This window comes from Accipiter gentilis, chromosome 14 (assembly GCF_929443795.1).
Source record: "Accipiter gentilis chromosome 14, bAccGen1.1, whole genome shotgun sequence".
NCBI lineage: Eukaryota > Metazoa > Chordata > Aves > Accipitriformes > Accipitridae > Astur > Astur gentilis.
This window is the reverse complement of record NC_064893.1, coordinates 7,375,060-7,398,669: the sequence shown is the minus strand read 5'-3', so window position 1 is coordinate 7,398,669 and position 23,610 is coordinate 7,375,060. Positions and strand designations below refer to the sequence as shown.

The following is a 23,610-nucleotide window of genomic DNA, read 5'->3' as shown; positions in this document are numbered from 1 at the left end:
ATGAGTTTTACTTCTTTTCCTGATTTTCTCCCCCATCCCACTGGACGGGGGCGGGGTGAGTGAGCAGCTGCATGGTGCTCAGTTGCTGGCTGGGGTTAAACCACAACAATGTAGTACTATTTCCAAGTAACTCGGCAAAACACAAGAAGGAACAAAATTACAAAAGAAGTGTTCCTTCAGAATATATTTTAAAAATGAAAAGTAACCTTGTAATACACAATATAGACAGAAAATTCCCTTCCATTTTCATTGCCTGCTAACAACAGAACAATGTAAGAAAATGGTACATAAAGCTAAAAAAACAAAACAAGACAACAAAAAGTAATATTTTTAACATCATCTGCCTAAATATGAGTTGCAAAAGAATGGAGCCACATAAAACCCTTCTCCTATTCCATTTAGTTCATTCCCTAATTTTTTAAAAACAAATGCAGCTTTTTTTCTGATGGAAAATGTGTTTCCCACCAAAATTCTATATATTTTTGCCATGGCCTTCATAACTGAAAAAAAAAAAAAAATTGAGAACATTATACAACTTTTTTAAAACAACAGCATTAGGAATACTTAATTTCTCAAAAATCCTGAAGTATCAGTTATAAAACATAAGAACAGCTTAAAAATATCCGGAAAGATTATTCTGTTAGGAAGTTTGTTACTGTACTTTCTGCATAGTAGATAATTCCTAATTATGAAAATGGAACAAGAAAAAAGTGGCTAAAACATCAAGAAGCTGCAAGGATTTATGGAAGAGAGAGATTAACAATCAAAATGTCCAGTAATGAATGGCTAAAACTGAAAACAGAGATCAAAGATATCTTGAAAAGAAGATGACTTTAAAACATCTACAAAACTACCAGAAGTGATAACAAAGCAACAAAAGTAGGAGGATGATTGCATAAGGATGCACCATGGACTAGTTTATGACATAAAAAATGTAATTTAAAGGAACAATTCAGAACAGTTGAGGAGAGAGGAAGATTAATTATAGGTCTTTAAGGAATAATTGTTTTCTGATTCTAAGCCCTTGCATTCAGAATAAAAGTTGCAATAGTTTTAATTGGATCTTTTAAGCCCATACAAGCTTTTAACACAGATTAATTTAGATCACTTTTAACTTGGGCAACATACCAATGACCCAATGTCTAACGTAATTTAAGCAGTGGTCAAACCTTCTTAAATGCCTTTATACAGGGAGTGAATACTAATTTAAGTAGGGTTTTTTTTGAAATTCACAATTTTCTACATTTAAACTTGTATCATTCCACCGTAATGATTGCTAATGATGCATTCAAACAGCACTTGTGGTCAGAAACATGACTTGCAGAAATGACAAGTTCTTATTGCATAAAGTTTCTTCTGTGTACATGGTTCATATCCATTGCCTTTATGGGGGAAGTAAGATTTTACTGCTTAACAAAACACAGGCAAGGATGGTAAGAAAGAGGTGATAGCTGGATACTGTTTTCCAGCAAGCTTCACCGTTAAACCTACAAATTGTTTCAAATGAACATATAATTTTGTTATCTCATAGAACTTCCTACCATCAATGAAGATAAGTGGGTTGCACAGGTACCTGCAAAAGCGTTTTGTAGATCTGATGATCTTACATTAGCCAAAAGGAACTCAGTTTTGAATTCAGGTATTAGATTCTATTCCTACTTATAAAATATGCATGCTTAATATCAACTATACACAACGGTGGAACCATACTTGCCATTGTTTTAACCATGTTTCAGAGAAAAAGTCTCTTAGAAACAGAAATTATGAGCAAACAAACAAACAAAATTAACTGGACTTTTTCCAGGAAATACCTTTGAAGTGTTTTGTTTCAGAGCTTTGCCATGACAGTCTATCAAGCAGAGTCCTTTAGCAAACTTGACTCCTTGAATTTATATGCGCTCAGTGGAGGCTGGAAAGAGACCTAGAGGATAATCTAATTACCTTTCAATGTAAGGCTGATGATTGGCAGTAAAAGATAAAATAGGAGCCAAATCCCTCCTGGAATAAACTGCAGACTCCTGATGTTTTATTAGAGTACCATAATAATCCCGTGGGTAGGTGAAAAGGAGAGTGCACAAAAGAAGACATTTATTAGACTGCATAAGAGTAGCTAAAATCTAATCTATTAACATACCAAGTGATCATCAAGGACAAGTTTGATTTAAGAAACTGCTTTGTGATTTACAGAAATGTCACATCACTATAGTACTGTGCCCAAGAACCTCTGTGCACTATAATGTTGCTTCACAGAAAAGGCATCTACTGTCCAGTTACAGCTCCAATCTTACTCTAGCTATCTGGCATATGGAACAGTGAGGTCAGTTTTAAATTAAACTGTTCATTGGCCACCCAGGAACAGAGAATAATTTGCACAGCCTAATGGTCAGAGCACTGCACCAAAGCTTCTGTTCCATACTAATCTGTCGTATACCTGTAAGAAAGATGCCTGCCTTGATGCAATGCTCATTTCCCTACTCAGGCCTACTTCATCAGGCCCCATCAGTACAGCTTTCCTGCACAAGAATACCTGCTTATATCATCAAAGTGATTTCAGATTTCTTTGTTGTTGTTGCTGCTACTCTGTTAAAAATACTAATCTTATTTTAATAACCAACTTCAGTGTTAAAGTTGTAATGTAAAAGCTCAGTGTAATATAAAGTTGTAATGTTACAATTATCAAGTGAATGTTAATTTACTAAAAAGGCTGACATAACTGGTTATTAACCTGGTGGTGATAAAAGCATTAAATTGTTACTAGAAATTGCCATTCACATGCTTTTCTTTTCTGTCCAGAAAAAATAATTTTCATTACCCATCATGCTCTGATTCTTTAATTTAGAATACGAAGTCTAAAAGGTGGGCTTTGTTTTTTAATGCATACCATGAAGCTCCAAATACAGCTATGACACTATCTAAAAACTACAACATACTGAGTCAGACTGCAGAGATTCATTTGCACACTCCTACATATCTCGCAGTGTTGCAGGATGCCCAATGGCTTTAAATAATGTCAGTGAGCACTGAGTGACACTTGCAAAATGCTGCTGATATATCCATTACAACCAACAGCAGCTGGACCTATTTTCTACAAGTGTTACTTAAGACCTGCAATTGTTCTGTCAGGAATTTCTATTGATATTTGACCACAAGTGCATCAGACAGACATCCACTAACTTGTATTATGGGATGCTACTGCAAAGCATTTGCTGTTTATTGGTGTGTTACCTTCCTTGGAAATCCCACTTGATTCTCATCTGATCTCATCTCATTTCTTGATCAAACTCACATCAATGGCTAACACCCATTAGAAACTTTTCTTGTGGTTACTCTGATTTACTTCAGGAATGTTCTAGTCCCAAGAACCTTTTAGCAACATGGGGAAATGACAGTCAAGAGCATCTGATCCTGAACAACAGTTCAGTTACGTTTTACCATTCTTTTTGTGCTTAGCAAATTAACAACAAATGTTTTGGTTTACATGCTGTCCTGGTTTCAGCTGGGACAGAGTTAATTGTCTTCCTAGTAGCTGGTATGGTGCTATGTTTTGAGTTCAGTATGAGAAGAATGTTGATAACACACTGATGTTTTCAGTTGTTGCTCAGTAGTGTTTAGACTAAAGTCAAGGATTTTTCAGCTTCTCATGCCCAGCCAGAGAGAAGGCTGGAGGGGCACAAGAAGTTGGGAGAGGACACAGCCAGGACAGCTGACCCAAAGTGGCCAACGGTGTATTCCATACCTTGGGACGTCCCATCTAGTTTAGGAACTGGGAAGTGAGGGGCGGGGAATTGCCGCGTGGGGACTAGCTGGGTGTTGGTTGGCAGGTGGTGAGCAATTGCACTGCGCATCTTTTCTATGTTCCAATCCTTTCATTATTGATGTTGTCATTTTTATTAGTGTTATCATTATTAGTTTCTTCTTTTCTGTTCTGTTAAACTGTTCTTATCTCAACCCACAAGTTTTACTTCTTTTCCCGATTTTCTCCCCCATCCCACTGGGTGTGGGGTTGGAGTGAGTGAGCGGCTGCATGGTGCTTAGTTGCTGGCTGGGGTTAAACCACGACACATGCTAAGGTCAAATGCATTCCCTTCTCCTTTCCTGTAATCTCCAGTGATGTAGAATGCCTCTTTCAAATTGAAAATCCCACTTTTTGATCATCATCATATTTTATATAATTAATTCAATTACTTGTTCTAGCAGTCCAGATTTTGGAATGCCTAAAGAAGAAAAACCTGCAATGCCTACTGTTGTGAACTAACCATAATTGTTACCTCAGAAGTATTCACCTTCACTCTACTGAGTTGATTTAATCTGTTCTGTAATGTTCTTTGTGCATAAAGTTACACAAGTGACAGATGGCTGGGCAAAGTAGAAAATTTGAAAAATAAAAAATACTCTTAAAGAATATCTAAGTATTTCTTAAATTGCTGCCATGAGTAACCCTTTGACAAAGGAGAAGGTTATTTTACTGGCACCAAAAAAAGAGAACTGAAGGTTTTGACTAATACGAATCTAGGACTGACATATTAATTTAAAGAAGACTCTCAATGACAACTAGGCAAGTGTCTTAAAAGGGTTTAGAATGATATTAAAATCACAGCAGTAAATAACTAATTTAATGTAACATCAATCTGACTACTCAGTCTAGTTTCTGGTTATATAATCACAGAACAGCAGTCAATTCTGCCCAAAATGGTGAGGTGAAACAAAAGCCAAAACAACTCTTTCTTTTGGGCTGGATTATGCAGACTGCATAATGCTTGTTCTTTAGTTAACAGATAATATTACTAGAGTAGAAAAGTATCATAAGGTAATGGTCTTCTGCTGTGCATAAGTACTGAGGAATACCTATGCTAAAGTTATATTACGATTGTAATACCAAGCGGTTTAAAAATTAGTCATTTTATCTTCTGGATGCTAGTACAGTAGAGAGATAGCAAAAGAAGAAACAGAATGGAAAGATGCCAAGAGGTGGAGATACAGTGTGCTTCCCCCAGTCAGGGACTAATTAATTCATGTAAGCAGAGTGTCTATAAATATGCAGCAGCTACATGAAACAGCTGATTTCCTTTAATGATGCTTCATTTTTCTAAATGTTTATTATAAACTAATAGCAATCTGGCAAGCTGACTGGCTCACACTAACATTACTGTGCCACACTTACAGCAAAGCCATTTCATGTGAGACGAGCATCACATTTGTAGCACAGCCATTTCATGTGGAGCATAAATTAAGATCCTCAGTACAGATTTGCAAGATGAAAAGGTTACTTGCTTTGTAGAACAACGCTGGCCATTAAAAACACCAACAAAACACAAAAGCAAATTAGCTTTAGAGATTTTTGAACACCCCCAAAAATCTAAAAAACTTCTGCACACAATAATAATAATAAAAAGCTTCACTGCCACTCCCATTTCACACAGCTAAAACAGAGGAGGAAGACATTTACCCAAATTTCAAGGAAGACTTTGAAAAATCAAGTTTCTTGAATCAAGAACCTCCAGTTCAGTCAAAGCAATTCCTCTTCCTCCATTGACAGTTCCATTCCAGTTTTTGAAGTAATTTGGCTTTATACTTCTAAAATATTTTTTATCACTTAACCAATTACTTTTCTTAAAGAGTCTTTGGTAAAATGCAATCTGGCATTTTTGTTTAATACACTAAAATAAATTAAACTCCAAATGGTCCCACATATGCTCTCTGTCTGACCTCCTTTTTCATGAGGAATTAACTGTTCTGGAAACTAATCTGTTTGACTAGGGCATTCATACTCAGAAATTTGCACTGCTTGCCAAAGGTCAGCTCTGATCATCTCTCTTCACTCTAATGCTGCCCTCTTTCTGTGTAAATGTTATGCTTTATTCCCTGAATAAATCTTGCAGGCCATGTTTACTGCTGGTGTTTGTTTCAAGCAAACATCAGTCTGACAGCCATGATTAGCATTTTTCAGAGGCTTTGTTTCCATCTTAGAGGAGCTAAAATTGGACTTCTCAAAACTCACTAGACATGTAGAAGAAAGTCATCTGATATTCTTCCTATCACAGAAAGCCTCGCACATTTCCCAAGCACCATCATAACCCTCTTCAGATTCTCTGCATGAAGAATAAAGGATTTCTTAAAAAATAAACTTTTCATTAGAATCCATAAGTACACAAATTTTCCATGTGTGGAAAATACAGACTCTAAGGGACTGATATATTCTCTTCTGTTGGTATTTCCATAGGATAACAGAATCTTTAAATGCAAGTACAAAACCATAAAAGGAATCAGCATCTATTAGCAAAATAGCAAGAAACTTAAATCCTTAGAATTATTTTAACCCTTGTTTGCTTCATCGCAGAGCATAGCAACAGTACTCACAACACTACGCTTCTCTACATTAGACTGTGTGGGGCATGCTTAGATGAGCAGCCCAAGTGACATCCATAGGACTGCTTGTGCAAATATGCTCTGCAGCCTTTGTGGATGCTGAAGCAGACAAAATGTATGTGTGTGCATGTGCAAAAACGTACACATGTATTGCATGCAGTTACCAGTTTGTACCCAGTATTTCACATTGGACTCCCCTAACTTAAAATGGACATACTCCCATCAAAGAACGAGCTGCAGCTATAGCTCTGAACTCACACAAGCAAATCCAACTTCTTAGATATGTATAGATAAAAAACATTTAAGCATTTTTAATCTGCACATTCTAGCTGTGCAGCAACAAGTATTGTCTGTTCTGGGTCACAATATATGCAACTCTGCAGATGTACAAATATCAGGCCAAGCCTTTGTAGATAGAGTTGCATGAAACTTCTTCTACTTGAGAATTACATTCAAAGGTGATATTTAACAATTATGTTTGCTACAGGCAAGATTCTGCCTTAAATAAACTTTTAAGAGAGTTCAGGGAAGGCTGAGCATTTACAGTAGAAGAAAAATTTTAATATTATATGCTTAATTGTGTCCAACATTGACTTTCACAGCTGTGCATACATATCCTGCTATTTTTAATTGCTTATTCAAAATAAGGAAAAGCCAAAACAAGAAAACACTGAGAGAGACATTTCCTCCCATTGTTTTAGCCATATTTTGTTCTTCATATGAAAGGACTGGTTTTGGATAAGAATCTAGGAATTTCTAGCAAAATGTTCCACACATCTGAGAAGTTAAAATTAAAAAAAAATGTCCCTTCTTCAACAAATTCGGGCAGGATGCTTTACTACCACCAGTTTATGAGTTATTTTCTCTTCTATTTCTGCAGTTTTAGTTGCTCTTCCTTCTATAATTAATTAAATATTCACAGAGATGGGAAAACCATAGAGACTGATAGTCAGGAAATTCAGCAGGGCTGATGTGGGCAATGTAAAGACTGTATTGCTTGCATATGAACACAGAACAATTTAGAATGGGAAGTCATCAATCACGAAGGTTCTTGTTATGCCAGAGCTTTGCCCAGATATGCTGTTTGTATGGATATGTGCACAGAGACTGACATAGAGTTTATGAATGCTGGTATTGAAGATATTCTTTGTATTACATACACATGAAAGGTGGTGGCTCAATATGCCATTATGCTTTGGGACATACCAAATATTCAGAGTTTTTAAGTATATGCACATAAACTTTTATAAATACCATGTTTTGATCATAATATATGCATAAAAGTAATTACAGACATAACTACTCTTGTGCATATTTGTAGAGTACACTATATGAGGTAGATTCATTTAGATAATACAGTTTCTTGAATTGTTACAAACCTTATTTGTATCTTCATTAAAACATCAGTGCAACTACAACAGTGCCATATTAGCATCAGCAAGTATATTGCTATAACCTAGAAAAGTCCTTAGCTGTGTATGAGCAATCTCAGAGGAACCAAATATTCCATATTCATGTCTATGTGTCATCTTAATGAAGCTAAATATATTCTGAAGGGGAAACATTTACCCAAGCACAGCAAATGTATTGTTTTCTTGAATAGAGACTTTGCTCAATATACCTTCAAGAAACCCCGTACCAAACTCATTTATGCCTTAAAACTTGAGAAGTGAAATGAAGTTACATGTAGTATTATTTTCAGAATCAAGGAGACTACAAAACATAGCAAACTTGAAGCTTAATTAGCTGAGTTTCAACTTCACTTTTTGAGAGTACAGAAAAAGAAAGAGCCACTTCCTGGAAAGGAGCGACACTAAAGTTGAATTATTCTGCTTGAATAGCTTTACAGCCTTCATCACCTGCATTCTGATCTGTAAGAATATTCATTCTACATTCTAGATTTTAGCCTAGGAAAACAGATGCATTGTTTACTTTTTTATAGGCCTGACCTTGTCGATAGTCTGTGCTTTTTTTCAGTTTAACCTTGTTGTTCTGGATAGCTGTAAAACAAATGCTGTACTTTTCACAGAAAGAGTGAGTTACTAATGTTAACACTATTTTCCTGTCAATGAAAAAACATTATTAACATTAATCTTGTCTCCTCACAAAATCTTATTAAACAGTATTCCAACTTATACTGAGATAAATTGCTCCCTCTACTGTCTGAATCCTGAAATATTAATGAAGGGCATAATACATAGGTAATTTTTTATTCTAGTCTGTGATCCGTACCATTGTGGTACATGTACCAGCTGATCATCTTGCCAAATAAGTCAGCATCATACATTACTGAATTTTTCAACCTATAATTCAGTGGAAAATGTGAATTCAGCTAGTCGAAAAGCAAAAGTACAATTTTAAATAAGAATCTTGTTAATTTCCCCACCCTCCGCCCCGAGAATAGAAGCACACAGTAATGTCAGATCACACAATGTCAAAACCAACCAAAACCACCACCAGCACAGTAATTAATAAAGACTGGTTTCAGCAGATCCTGTGTCCCGGTTTAGCATTTACATTTAGATCCTTTTCTAATTCTTTGACAGCATAATGCAGCTTAATATGAGGCAAAATCATATCTACTGATATAATCGCAATTACAGGCATATAATTTGTGTAATATAAAGGTGGCAAACTCAAAAGCTTTCTTAAATCACCTAAGTGTTTAAAGAGATCTGAGTGATTTACCCTCAATATGTCAACAAGTTATGAGCAAGAGGACAAAGATCATGAACATAGCAGCTTGTGTCGGTGCTTGTGAGGACTTCCTGCCTTGGTCATCAGCCACTGCTGAGCAAACCACAACTTAACTGATGAAAAGTAGAGATGCACCAGGGGTATCATTAGAAGTTAAGGAAATTAAGGCAAATAGTCGGGTCAGATTTCCGAGGCAAACACCATTCTGTGAGGTATTTCTTGTACAAACCTTTAACTGTGCTAAAACAATGAAAAAAGTAACACCGCTTGCTATTAATCACAGCAGAGAAACTTCACCCGTGTGAAGTCAGTTCATGGCCTACAAACTCAAGACTTAGATGAACCCTTGCTTGGAAGGTTTAACTGGAGTTTAAGCCATACCCGCTTGCCAAGATGCTTTCCATGTCCCTGCTGTGCCAGGTTCCCAAGGGATGCGAGTTTAATCTCAGGACTGGCTCACCCTTTCCCAGTAGCTAAGGCTGTACTGAAGAAGTATCAGGATGGCTTTCCCAGGACGGGTCCCCCAGGACATCTCTCTCTGCACCTCAGGCTGACAAATCCAAAGACACTCCTCTGCCTAAATAACCAAGTGTGACCCTACACATACAGCTTGCTCCACACCTCTCTCTGCCACTGTGTCCTTCCCACAGAGTCTTGATCATAGGGCAAAGTTGCACCTCTGCCCTGGTGAAGGGAATACAAGGCAGAAGGGAAGAACAAGTGTTCAGGAACCTCATTCTCCCTGCCACAGCAGCCCTTTTCTGTGCACCTTTCCCCATAGCAGCTCTGTGGGGAAGCAGAAGCAGGGTAGCTAGAGCAAGATACGCAGTCAGGGGCAAGGGCTATCTCTTACTGGGGTACACAACCAAGGAGCTTGTTTCTGATGCTTATTTTCTCTCAGGGTCATCAGTAACTTGGAGAAAATGCTTCAAGCAGTGTCTAGACCTTGCAGGGATGCACTGGAGACCTGATATCCTGGTTCTCCAGGCAGGCTGCCAGAAAATACCCGTGTCTTCAGCTGATCCTGCATATCTAGGTAATTTTTCATGGATGAGGATGGAGACCCTGCTCAGACTGGTTCAAGATATGGCCTTGGCATCCATCCAGGCTCAACAATTGAGGAAAGCTTCTGTGGCCAGTAACATACATGTCATCTGGGATCTTTGTGGTGCTGTTTCTGCAAAGCCAAGCTGAGGCCAGGAACAAAAATGTCACAAGTGTGTTCCTAAAGGCCAATCCCATCAATATGCCATTGTAGAAAATTGCCTGTTTTGCTTAGATCTTAAACTAACCCTGTTAATACTGGTTTTAACTCAGGACTCACTCTTTTTAGCTGGAACAGGAAAATCATTCTTTCAGCTCTGGATCTTCCAGTTCAATACCTGTTCCTGGCCAATATTCCATGTAGAATTTGTGCTAGTTTTCCCACAGAATCAGCATTTTACTAGCAGTGAGCTTTCCACTGAGGAGAAAACAGGATTTCTGGCTATGAACACAGCCCTAACCACCCATCAACATTACCATGAGTTGTTGCAACTCAGAAAATAACTACAAACAGATATACATATACATATACATACACACACACACGCCTTCGGTATCAGGTATTTGCATGACAGCATGAATGCCACTGAACAATGCAAATATTATTAGACCTTATTCATGTGCTTGAGTAGGTATATATTTATTTCTACAATGAGACTGAAGATAATGGGAATACTTTTGCCATGGGACACTGCATATGGCAAACTGAAATTCACTGCCTTAAGTAATGTTTCATCTAATTTTTTAAATCACTGTATTTCATTGCCTAGCATAAAAAACCTATATGATGCTATACAATACCTTCACTATTAGGTTATGTTCGTAAGTTGCATTTGATTAGCAGTTTCCTCCCTTTAATTAAAAATGTATTTCACTGCTTTAGTTTAGTTCATTTTATGAATTTTCCTTAAGGTGAAGATGTAAATTAGATTTTAGCTCCTCAAATTGTATAGGAAGACAGATTTCTAATTTAAAAAACCTCTAATTATAAACTATTAAATTCTAATATTTGAGCACTTAATTATAAAACACATTTACTGATTCCCCTAAGAAACACACTGAAACAAATTCATAAGTAGAATTTAATTGGAAATGTAATATGACTAATAGAAAAACTAGAGATGAAATATGAAGTGGAAATGGGGCTGCTGCCACAGTTACATGCTCATGAAAGAGAATTTAATGTTATAAACAAGAAAAAAATTAATCCTCTTAAGTCAAAAATCATCTAATGATGAATACAGTCAGAGCCAGCTCTTGACCCAACAGTTCAGCCAAACAGTCTTGCTGAATCTAATAATACTTTGCAAAAAAGGATGAGATGACTGTACTCATCGGCAGATGGCAATCATGGTGGACCAAGGTGGAACCTTAAAGTTCATGAACAAAAGCAATCTCCTTCAAGATAGTAAGAATAATTAATGCCATTGCTAAAAATATTAATTTTTAAATACTTTTTCTAGATATTCTAACCATCTTCACATGCAAGCACTTCTAATTTACTACAACCTGTATATTTTCTAAGACTCAAAATGAAAATATCTCCACAGAGCTGGGAATAAATTGGACACCTGTGCCCACCACAAAAAAGCAAAGCAATCCATAAGAAATTAAAGGAGTAAAATTAGCCTTCCACTTTGGCAACAGGAATATTAAATGTGATAATAGTTTAATGATGTTCATCTATCTCCCACGATACTTAATTCACAAAAATTACCATACAAATTATTCTCCAAGGGTTTGTAATAGAATGGAAAAAGTGAAGAAGGTTAGCCATAAAGTAGAGAACAAAACAGTGGAAAACCATGTCGTACTTTGAAGGTCCTCACAGACTTTCCCTAGATGGGAACTCACTACGTTGCTGAATATATGCTCTACCATGTCACCATAGTCTCACACACTACCACCTTTGGCTTGCAGGGCATATGCTACATAATACACTCTTTTTTTTGGCCACCCAAACTTCCTTGACACAAGCTATCTATTGCTGCAAGCTTTCCCACTTGGGATTAGCAGAAGCAAGGAGATGCACAAGTTTAGCAAGTGGAAAGAAATTAGTCTACATTGTAGCTGGTACTAGAATTATGCAGATAAAGACAAATATGCTGTCCGTTCAACCCATGTACTCTTTAGACTAAAGACAGAATTTTCATATATTCTTTCTTCCTTTTCACCACCCCTCACTTGATTTCTTTAGCTGAACATAAATCATCTCTCTTTCTCCCTTTCATCCAGACTTTTTGCCAACAGTTTAATGAAAGTCTTAGGTGTCATACCCAACCAAAATTATAATGCATTCTATTTTAAACCTTTCAGCCAGAGCTTTTCCACTGTATGCTTTTGTGACTCCATTTCAGACAGCCTAGGGGCTGTCACAAGAGGCTCTACCCCTTTCAGAGTACATCTTGTCAGAAAACTGCTTCTGGGAAATGGTCAGTCTTTTTCCTGACATGAGCAGAATGCTACTGGTTGAAAAGGGGGCATGCTGTCTTCTCCGTGCCTGGCAGTGCAGCTTCACCTGAACCAGCGAGTCACACTGTCAGAAAACCACTGGCCTTTCGCCTTTTTTCTCCATGTTTCCTCAAGCAGTTGAAGAATTTGCCGGGGGCTTTTTCCCCTCTGTGGCAGGTATAGCAAGTTAGGTAAGACTTTATAAGAACTGGCCATCCTTCTGCTAGTGAAGTACGAAACCACTTAAGCTACATCTCGGCTGTCCTCCCAACAAGATTTGAACATAGAGTATCCGTAGTGAGGTAAGGACAAAGGTCTGCGTAACACAGTCTCAAACTTTGCCCTGAAGCATTAAGCTCAGTGAGAGCAAAGACTCAAATATTTACTTAACGCCTTGACCTTTGGTTAGGAATTTTGTTCAGAAACAGAAAACGTGTTTCATAATTAGAAAAATGCATTTGTCATTGTATCTGTCACAGGTGTTCTGAAGAACACCGAGAACTGAGATAACGGCAGTTTGTCTACTCTATAGTCATTATTACTATAGCTTTCATAAACATCTTCTAAAACTCCCTGGACAACATCTGACAGTAGGATTGCTACCTGAAGCATTAAATCAGGTATTGACAGTATTGCATCTTTTCTGTTTAAGTCTAGCCTTGTTATATCATTTTCCAATAATCTGATCATAAGAAATAAATTCACTATTTTTTTCACGCTGAAGAAGGTTAAACTGAGTTCCACTGACGGAGCACTTCCTGTTTTAATTTTATGCATGGGCAATTTTTCTTACATTTTCCAAATATTTTCACAGTTCTTTTTAGAGAGAGCAAAATGAGCAAATGTTTTGCAATTCTTTGCTAGAAATAGATTAATTTTTCTTCAGAAACTCACACACCAGCAGGCTCAGATAAAGTTTGGAACAAACTGCTGGTGTGTACTACTTATCTCATATATCTTTCACACTACTAGTTCCATTATGAGGAATAATAAAATGAAACAAAAGAGCTCAGGTAATAAGCAATCCATTGATTTGATGTTAGTTCTCATAGGATGTTAGCTGAGTGTGATCTCTGTAAAGCTCAGAATTGCAAAGTTCTTGCTCTTGAGAGTCATTACCAGACAGATGCTCTTCAGAGTGGCATGCAGTGACAGTGTTTACTCAGACAAATCTAGTGTTACAATTATACCTTAACTGTGCAAAAGAATAATGCTATTTCACACCAATTCTAATATAGAGTATAATTATATTAAATATAACTAATTATTACAAAGTAGCAATCCATCTTCTCAGAACTGTTCAATTAATTTGTGCAGACAAAAAAGTTCTGTTACTTTAGTCTCTTTTTGGAAGAAGGTTATGCTATGGCAGCTCCATTTAAATATCATGCATGTGTCTGGAGATACATCTGTTACTACAACAAAAGTACTGCTGTAGGTCTAAATGTAAAACTGGTAATACAAAAAAAGTGCTATTGAGTTAAAACACTGGAAGACCCAGACAAAATTCTGTTGTCCATTTTTAAACCTCTGTCCCACACTGCATTATTTAGAATGGTTGTTAAACTAACCAAAACACAACACTCTATTCATGGCATCATCCCAATGGAGAGACTAGACAACCCCAAGCAAAAGCTGAATTACGCAGCACAATCATCAGAAATGGTCTAGATGCAGTGGTAAAACACTTGGCCCATTCACAAAAGCTGCCTGAAGAACAGTTGTGTTGGTTTTGGCTGGGATAGAGTTAATTTTTTTCATAGTATCTAGTATGGGTCTATGGTTTGGATTTGTGCTGAAAACAGTGTTGATAATTCAGAGATGTTTTAGTTACTGCTGAGAGTGCTTACACAGCGTCAAGGCCTTTTCTGCCTCTCACCCCACCCCACCAGCGAGCAGGCTGGGGGGGCACAAGAAGTTCAGAGGAGACACAGCTGGGACAGCTGACCCCAGCTGACCCAAGGGTATCCCGGATCATATGACGTCATGCTCAGCGTATAAAGCTGCGTGAAGAAGAAGGAAGCGGGGTGGGGATGTTCAGAGTGATGGTGTTTGTCTCCCCAAGTAACCATTACATGTGATGGAGCCCTGCTTTCCTGGAGAGGGCTGAACACTTGCCTGCCCATGGGAAGTGGTGAATGAATTCCGTTTTGTTTTGCTTTGCTTGCATGCGTAGCTTTTGGCTTAGCTATCAAACTGTCTTTATCTCAACCCACAAGTTTTCTCACTTTCACCCTTCCGATTTTCTTTGCCATCGCACCGGGGTGGGGGGAGGGAGGGGGGGAGTGAGTGTGTGGCTGTGTGGGGCTTAGCTGCTGGCTGGGGTTAAACCACGACAACAGTCTATATGAATCTAGAGGAATCTTGCTATGGCTGTACTGTAGATGTGCTATTTTCAGCCCTCTTACCTGCTTCACATACGGCTTGGAATTAATGACCAGGAGATATGGGCCACTTTCAGTTTGGGAGTTAGAATGCAGAGGAAAAAGGAATTACTGAAAAGTAGGCAGCTACGATCACATAAAGGTTCAGGTAGATGAAGGGGCTTATCTTGTTCCATCTTTAAGGTACTACAAATTACTTGTTATTCAACGTTCACCTGGTTTGTCCACATGGGCAATTACAGCAGAAATACAAAATACATGAATTCCATTAGAGTTTAACACACAGCCATTTTATCGAGAAAACAAGGAATTTCATATATATTCACAATAAAGTGTACAAATAATTATTTAAAAACCCCTTCATTTTGCTAGTATCTTGACTCTAATAATAGCAACATTAAAAGACTTGGTAATGCGGAAGTCATATTTAAATGGATATACTTTCAGGAAAGACTAGATTCATTACAAAAACTGTTATGATGGTAGCATTTTTCTGAACAAAGAATAAAAATGAAGAGATAAGAAAGCCTCAAACAAAAGTAAAGATTTAGAAAAAAAGTTGTATTATTCTCCATACAGCATTTTTATAAATACAGACTTCAGTTGGTAAAACCTACCTATAGGTAAGCTTACAAGGACCGTGCAGAATGCTTTTGTCTTCTAATAGTTTTACAGAAAACACTAGTCAATTACTTCACATTAATTCTATTGTTATATTATTGTGTATTAACACATTAACAGTTTTCCTCTGTAAAACACAATGCTTTTCAAAAGAACATAAACTCTACAGAAAAAAAAAAAAAAAGTGTTGGGTTTTTTTCCCAGTTTGCTCCATTTTATAAATCTCTTATGTCTGGCCACAGTGTGCCACTGACTTATTCAGTAGTATTCATCAAATAAACAAACTGTAACAGGAAACCTTAAATATAAATTAATGTTATTTTATGGTCATTCTTCCTCTGCTTGTCTAGCCCACTACTAGTAAAAAAACTTGATTGAAATTCTCATGTCTAGGACCCCAGCCATATCTACCACAAAAATACTTACACATATGGTATGTAACTTTTATTTAATGCTACTTTACTTAGTTTCTACCATCCTGCTCCTGAATGCTACACAACATGTTTCATAACGAAATGCAGAGCGAGCTGTGACATTTTTGAGCTAGCTCTTTATTTAGGAAAAAAAAGCCTGAAATTCCAAAACAAGCAAACAAAAAAATGCCATCGGCTTTTCAGAATATTCAGTCCACACCTTTACGAATCTGGGCATCCAAGTAAAAATTTTACTGCAGTATGTCTGCCTCCAAGAACACATTTAATCTTAAAGATCCTGCAGCACTTCTAGTCAAAATATATCCGTCATTCTTTTTGCCAAAGAATTTCTGGTATTCAGTGAAGAAATGTTTTGCTTCTCTAAAACTTATCTTTAAGAATAAATAAATTGAAAAGACACCCAAAAGTACCTTTAAATGAAAGAACACTGCCAGTTTGCTACTTGAATTTCTGCAGTCAGAATTTTCTGAGGGAGAATCTTATTTTTCCAGATAACTTGCTAAGATTATGATTTACATGAGACCTACAGGAAAGAGAGTTCTCTAATTTGGCAATGCATCTAATCACCTCTGTGTGCTGGCTATGCCTAAAAGGCTTAATCCTTTCACAGTCTATTCCAAGAATGAACTCATTGATAACATCAGAAATAAGACTACTGTGCTACTTGCTATTGAAGGTTAATACACAGAACCACACAGGCAATTTCCACCTCATATTAATCTGTGTTCCTTATTGCCACTTAGTAATTTAACATTATAAATTGCTACAAATAATCAACCACAGATACAGTAACTTTGCCATTGTTGTGATGGCTATCAGCCAATACAAGTCTAAAATAGCAAGATCTACCTTCACTTACAACTCTTGTGCTAGAGATACATGCATTTGAAAATGTAAGAAGACACTAGACATTTAAAACACTGAACAATAGGGATTACTAAGTAGCAGATTTGATTTTGTCTTCAACCCATACATTTTTGTTTTCATCGTTTGTGCTTACCTCCTACTTCTTTCTTCCTTTGTCAGTAGCTACATAAAAATAAGGATCGGTAGATGAGAGGGAAAAAAGAAGGAAGGTAAGGGAGGGAGAGTCTGCTTAATTTGAACCACCCTACCACTCCATTAAACATCTTTCAAAACTTTAACTTAATGAAATTAAAAAAAAAATGTTTTTTTGCATGAAAAAATCAACTGAACTCCCAGGCAAGATTGTTACAGCACGGCAAGTCCCAACTAGGCTGGGACTTGTAATACATACAAGTACATGATCCTACATCCTACATTTACTCTTTGTTCTCTTCTGAAAAGAAAGAAAATAATTAAACAAACAAACCCCAAAGCAACTTAAAAGCAGATGGAAGTAAAGCAATTCTTTCTGTCTATAGCCAATTTGATTACACATGCTAACCATTCCCTGGTCGGTGCTTGTTATATGGGCTTGGTGATAAAGGGAAATTTCTATAGAATTTCTACATGTAGCTGAGAATTCAGACCCCAGCAGATGGTTCTAAAATAGATTTGTAGCTTGATTTAACATTATCTAAGCTCAATAGCAAAACTGACACCAGGAGCCTGTCTGCCTGCTTCCCATGAACTAAAAATTATGCACAGAAGTGCAATTCCTACAGTGATCTGATTTTTGGTTTGGTTTTGCCCCCATAATGGTGGTTGGTTTACTCATGTTAAAAGATCTTATGTACTGAAACCCCTTAACAAGTATTAGCACTTCGGCTGTAGCTCTGCAAATTAAATGTGTTCAAGAAATCATAAAGGCACTTTTGGGTTTCAGAAGAATAAATTATATGTAGATCACAAAGGCTACACAGAGCCATGACTAGTCAACTTCATGTTTCAAAGCAGATGAACTCAGCAAACTGCATGGGAGCTCTGCTGGTTTGGAGTTTGTTCTTTTTCTTGTTTGTTTAATTGTTAAAATTCGTCAAAATTTACTTCCATTTTAAAAAGCAAGGAAAAACATACTGAATACATATACAGTATACTCTATACAGATGCATACTGCAACAGGTCTGAATCCTGTCCCCTCATACATAGCCAGCAGCAATACACTTCATCCATAATTCCACTGAAACCCACAGGGCTATTCGTGATTATAAAAACTAGTTTTTAAAAATTCATGTATTAAAAAGTCATGCATATTTTAACAGCAATGCTAAAAAAGAAACAAAGAAAACACCACCTAGTAAAGAAAAAAACCCCTGCACTTAACTGCACCTACTGTTACTTCCATTAAAAATGAACATGGAAGACCTCAAGTTATCATTATCTTTCTGCTCCCCCTGTGCTTAGTGCTTAGCACACCAGGGTCGCAGGACTTTAGGAAGGTAGGTTCTTCTACAGCAACTATCCAGAGCTTCTGCCTGCCCTTTAGTACATATTTTCTCTAGTGTACTATATCTCAGATCCCATTAGTTCTGTTATCTCAGATTTGAGTGACAAGAGTGATCTGCAAAATACCAAAGCAGTTTCCTGTCATAAGCTGATGAACATTCAAAGTCAATAAATTCAGTACAGAAACACATTTTCAAGGATAAAAGAGATGACATTTTTGCAAGTAAAAGGTAAATTAATTCAATGTTGTTACTCAGAGAAGCAAATCCTCATTCTTACTAGACTAGATGGGGAGAAAGTTAAAAAAAAGAAGGCTCTTTTATGTTTCGCTGCACTCTGTGAAAAGTGCTCTGATTCTTACCTCTGTTGTACACCTAATATCAGACTGGGTTACCTAATTGAAACATCATTTTACAGTGTTTAAGTTACATCATTGAGAACAGCAGACAACATCAGATGCTTAACTAGGAATAAACTATATTTAAGGTCATAGTCTGCATGTTCACAGAGTATCTGAAATGTTTTGGCGGTTTTTTTTTTCATTCCATCAGGAAGAAAATATCAGAAATTTTCCTTTCTTCCTGTCACCCAGAAAAAGTCGTATTTGATGTATTACCTACTCTACTTCAGACTTTTTACATAAATTTTCTCTGCTCTGGCAGTGTCATGTGACAAAAGCCCTGTGGAAACTAAAGCAGAATTTCTTTTCCAGAGTGTGAAGAAAAGGACTAACTGTAACACAGAATAAAAGATAAAGCTCCTAATCATGTAAATGAATTAAAAAGCTATTACTTTTAGTATTAAAATAGTATTTATTTGAAAACAAGCATAAAACCCTCAGTTATTTACACACAAATTTCCTGACACCCTGTTACTGTTTTCATTTCCATTGAAACCCCAAATTATAAAATAGTCTATCTCTTTAAAAGGGTAAATAAAATAATATTTGTGGTCTTTCACTTGAACCCTAAATAATTACAGCTCCAGCTATTCAAGGTTTTTTACTGAAGTTTAACCCTGAAGTTATGTGCAAAACTGACACATTTGTTCATCTTTCTTTCTATGTTCTTATATATTTTTTATGTCCTTGTAAAGTTGAGGCTGTTCCATTAGTTAGATTATTTTTTTGCCAATAATATTGTAATTTAAAAGAACTGGTCATCTAATTAGGAAGAATGAACAGACTTGGAAAGCTTATGACTGAAACCCATTACAATCTATCATGGCAAATAACAAATTTTCCAGTGATATGTGAAAAATGCATCTCCAAAATATTCAGCGTATCATTCAGCTTACTCTTGTATCGACAACCTCTCCATAGAGAATCACTCAGGATGGTCCAGGGTGGTACAGCTGCAGTAAAGCTTAAGGCTTGTGGCTAGGACAGTCTAGGATGGTTTGTGAATACTACACGGAGAAAGGAAAAAGGACTCAAAAGCAGAACAGCAGCCTGCTTTCAGCAAGTCACAAAAAACACTAACATCCGCTAAGAACTTCTGTGGATTCAACGGGAGTGTTGGAAGACTTAAAATATGAGTGGAAAAGGGGATTAACTGCTACACAGGGGAACACTAGAAGGAACAAGCAGTTAGCTAGTATTTTCAGACTTGTTAGAACAGAATGCAGGAATTCCAATGCAAAATATAGTGACTGAAAGGCAGCATCAGCTTTACAGATAATATAACATTGTGTGTGATGTAACAGCCTTTACCACTGTGTTTGTCATGACTTTTGTCCTAAAATCTTTCTGCTACTCCTCACTCCTATTGCATTTACTCATTTCTCTTTCTAGTTAGTTTTAGTTGCAAAATTTCTTGTTTGGTTGTTTTTTTTTTAATTTGGTAAAACCAAAAATAAATGTAATGAAGCAAAAGGAAAAATGAACAATAAAAATTGTCTTGTATATTTTTACTTGAGTAGACACATTTATTTATAAATGCATGAAGCCGCATCTTCTTGCATTTAACCTCATCTTAAAACATTGACTTTGGAAGCATTTCTATTTATTTTAGTCCATGTAAGTGAGAAGAAATTTAGACAGCATGCTACTTAAGAAGAAATTAATTCAAGAATTTTTCTACAACTTTGTATCGCAGCAGGTACTCTGATACTCATGATATTGTGTCAAATTATATATAACAAATAGAATGATAGAGGAAGGAAAAGATATTTAAGCAGCCATGGAAAAAAAAATCATTATAATTTTAATAATTATCTATTAGGAAACAACCTTTAATGAAATATTGATGGTTGATCTGTAAGTATGCACATTGATTCCATCTCTAAATATGTATTCCATGCAAAATGCAGAGGATATTTTTCATCAGTAACTTAAAAAATTGGGGGATCTTGGGGGAACTTATAATAACATAGTTATTTTCAGCAGCCACCTACATGCTATTCTCCAACGCAAAGAAAAGTAGAAGTAGTATGAGGACAACATCTTTTTTTTATAGAAGACTGAAAATGTTCTCCCCATAAATCTTGCTGGACATTTGAATAGGAACAAGGGAAAATATTTCTGCAGACAAGGAAAACTTTCTTAAGAAACCATCCCTAAATATTACTTCTTTAATCACATGGAGAAAAAATAACCCTGGTAAATGACACAAAACTTTCTTTAAAAGCTGATTGTAGTGCTTCCCTCACAGTGTACCCTTCCACCTTGCTTTGGAGTCTAAAGGACCATTTTCCCTCCTGCAAGGAGGAAATTCAGTTACCAGGTCAGTGAATTACAACTTTCAGTCTGCATTCAGTCATCAGGAGATCTAAACACCACAAGCAAGAGAGTTGAAAGTTCACTGGCTCAGTAATGGCATGAAGGACGCGGCTCCCGAACTTCAGTGCTGATAGCAGCTCCTCGTATATCCATGAACAGAACAATTACCTCCCTTATCTTTGGCTTCCCTTTGTAAAATCAGACTGCTCTAAAATTCATTATATGCACATACAAGATGTTGAGGGCAAATGCAAATAAATGCTGTGTGCTCAGAATGAAAATTTGTATTAAACCAACACTAATGCAACTGGATTAGATTATGTTTACATAAAGTACTTTTGAACATGCCTAATTCACATTAAGCACATCCTTAAATGCTCGGTAAGGATTGGGCCTGAGTAGGAATGGGCTTTGGATTATACTTTTCGAGCAGAAAAGGGAAAAGTTGCTTCATATACAAACTGGATTTATAGATATCTACAAGAACAGACTGCTTTAGAATTGCATAGTCTGAGAGTTTTAGAAGCCAAGATCAATGTCTGTACTTCTGAGAATAGTTATCTTAATTTACAGCAAGTATTCACAGAACGACACATTCAAGACGCAACATTCTTTAAAAAAGAAAGAAAAAGTGACATATTACATTGCGCTTCCAAGATACTGCAGTTCAGCTGAGCACATCTTACTTGGCAAATGTAACCCATCACTAGCCTTGACAAGAAATTAATGCCAGAGGATTACTTTTTTGTGAAGTGGTGCTGCTGGTTGGAACCGTGGTTCTGTGGCAACTTTCCTTCCTCTTTAATTTGATATATGATCCTGCTGCAGACAAAGTCAGTTCTCCCACTCGGCTGAGCAGACATTATGATTCACAGGGCCAGCATTGCTCTAAATGAACTCTGATCCAGCAGTGCTACTGGCAGATCTTATATTTGTCTCTCATCCATGTGGTTTGTGCTATAATGTAAATGAATGAAAAAGTAGATCTATTCCTTAGCAGAAAAAATTAAGCTAGCTCTGAGCAGCATTTTAAGAAATGGAAGTCCTCTCTGACTTTTCTCTTTAGGATGAGAAGTGATTTTAAATACCAAAACGAGCCTTTAGATCTTTTTAAAAAAAGAGAGAGAAAAAACATTTAAGATAATAACATTAATAGAGAAGCTGGACTCTTGTCTTCCAGCCTCATAAATTTCACGAGTAACTGCAAATTGAGTCCAAAAGCACCATGAACAGCTCTTGTCATTTCATCTTAAACAGCCAAGTTCCAAGAACAAACAAGCTTAGAACAAACAAAATTATAGGGGTGTCAATCATGCATCTTATCAACATTCAGAGAATTGCCTGTCTTGATGACAGCTTCTTCCCAAACTTACTCTGAAAGTAGTATACTTTATTCAAATCTTCAGCTACTGAAAAGTACTGTCAAATTCCTGACCTCATGAACAAAAAAATTGAAACTGAAGTAATTTTAGTATCACCAGTGAAAATATTGTAGATTTACACCAGTGTCTCTGACAACAGAATCTGACTTGATATGTACTATGCAACTAATGAACAATTGAAGGCTCAAATATAAATATTTAAATGCATATTTTTTTCACAAATCACTGTAAACTACAAAAACATTTTTGCAATCTAAATCAGATGAAGTTAACATTCTTAGACTTTTTTTCCCTCTAAATAGTTTTTTAATCCTAAATAGATAGTGAACATAATTTTCATTTTGCTAATTTCTGTATGAGAAGTAAACCAACCTTTTAACACTGACACCTTATATCACTCAAATTAAAGTTATATATGCCTTGGTGCTCTGGGGCATTTATATGCCAGTGTTGTTTGTATACCAAATAGCTAAAATTGTTTCTTTACTGTGCTTGAAAGTGTGAAATCAAAGCATTTGTTAGGACTGTAGTGTGGAAATAAATGGGTAACAGAAGACTGTGTGAAGATGTTAAGACCTTGCTGAACACCCACTTCTCTTCCAGGAAACTGAGTGGGTAAGAAAGAGGGATCACGTGGAAAAGCTGAGAACTTCATGGTCTGCATACTTATATTTTATGGTGCTGTGCCCCAACCACCTATCAACCCCTGTCTACTTCCCATTAGTCAAGGAAGCCTGGAGTGTGAGTTGCAAGCTGACATCTCAATCCATGCTAAATTTCCACAAATCACAAGCTGTTATCAAAGCCAGCAGGAACCCAATACTGAGCCAACAGCCAGTTTCAGATTAGCATCTTTCCTTGGAAAGATTAAAATTTATTTTATGCTTCAAAATCTTGTTTAAGCTGCAAAAGGGAATGAAGCTGAGCATTATGAACCTGTTCTGCCACTCACTAAATCAGTCCTAATAGGATTTTGCCACCTGTGCAACAGAGAAAAGGAAAAGGAGGGGCAGAGGTTGGAATCAGAGTATCTGTCAAACCGCAGCAGTGACATATGTTATCTCTGCTTTCCAGCTTGGTGCTCTGTGTCAACAGTATCCCCAGCAGAAGAATTCTGGTCAAAAAGATGAACTCTCATATGGCAAAACAGAAAGATGCAACAG

At 36.7% G+C, this 23,610-nt stretch overlaps 1 protein-coding gene across 4 annotated transcripts in view; it reads right to left on the bottom strand.

The window, feature by feature from the left end:
- Positions 1–23,610, bottom strand: part of CNTNAP2 (contactin associated protein 2) — a 1,223,788-nt gene that overhangs the window by 954,580 nt on the left and 245,598 nt on the right. The window contains exon 1 of one of the 4 annotated variants that reach the window (XM_049816393.1): positions 5,447–5,519. The exons of the other annotated variants lie outside the window; for them this stretch is intronic. The gene's annotated coding sequence lies outside the window, so the exon portion shown is untranslated. Of the gene's footprint in view, positions 1–5,446; positions 5,520–23,610 lie in introns of those variants that run through there. 4 annotated transcript variants of the gene reach the window in all.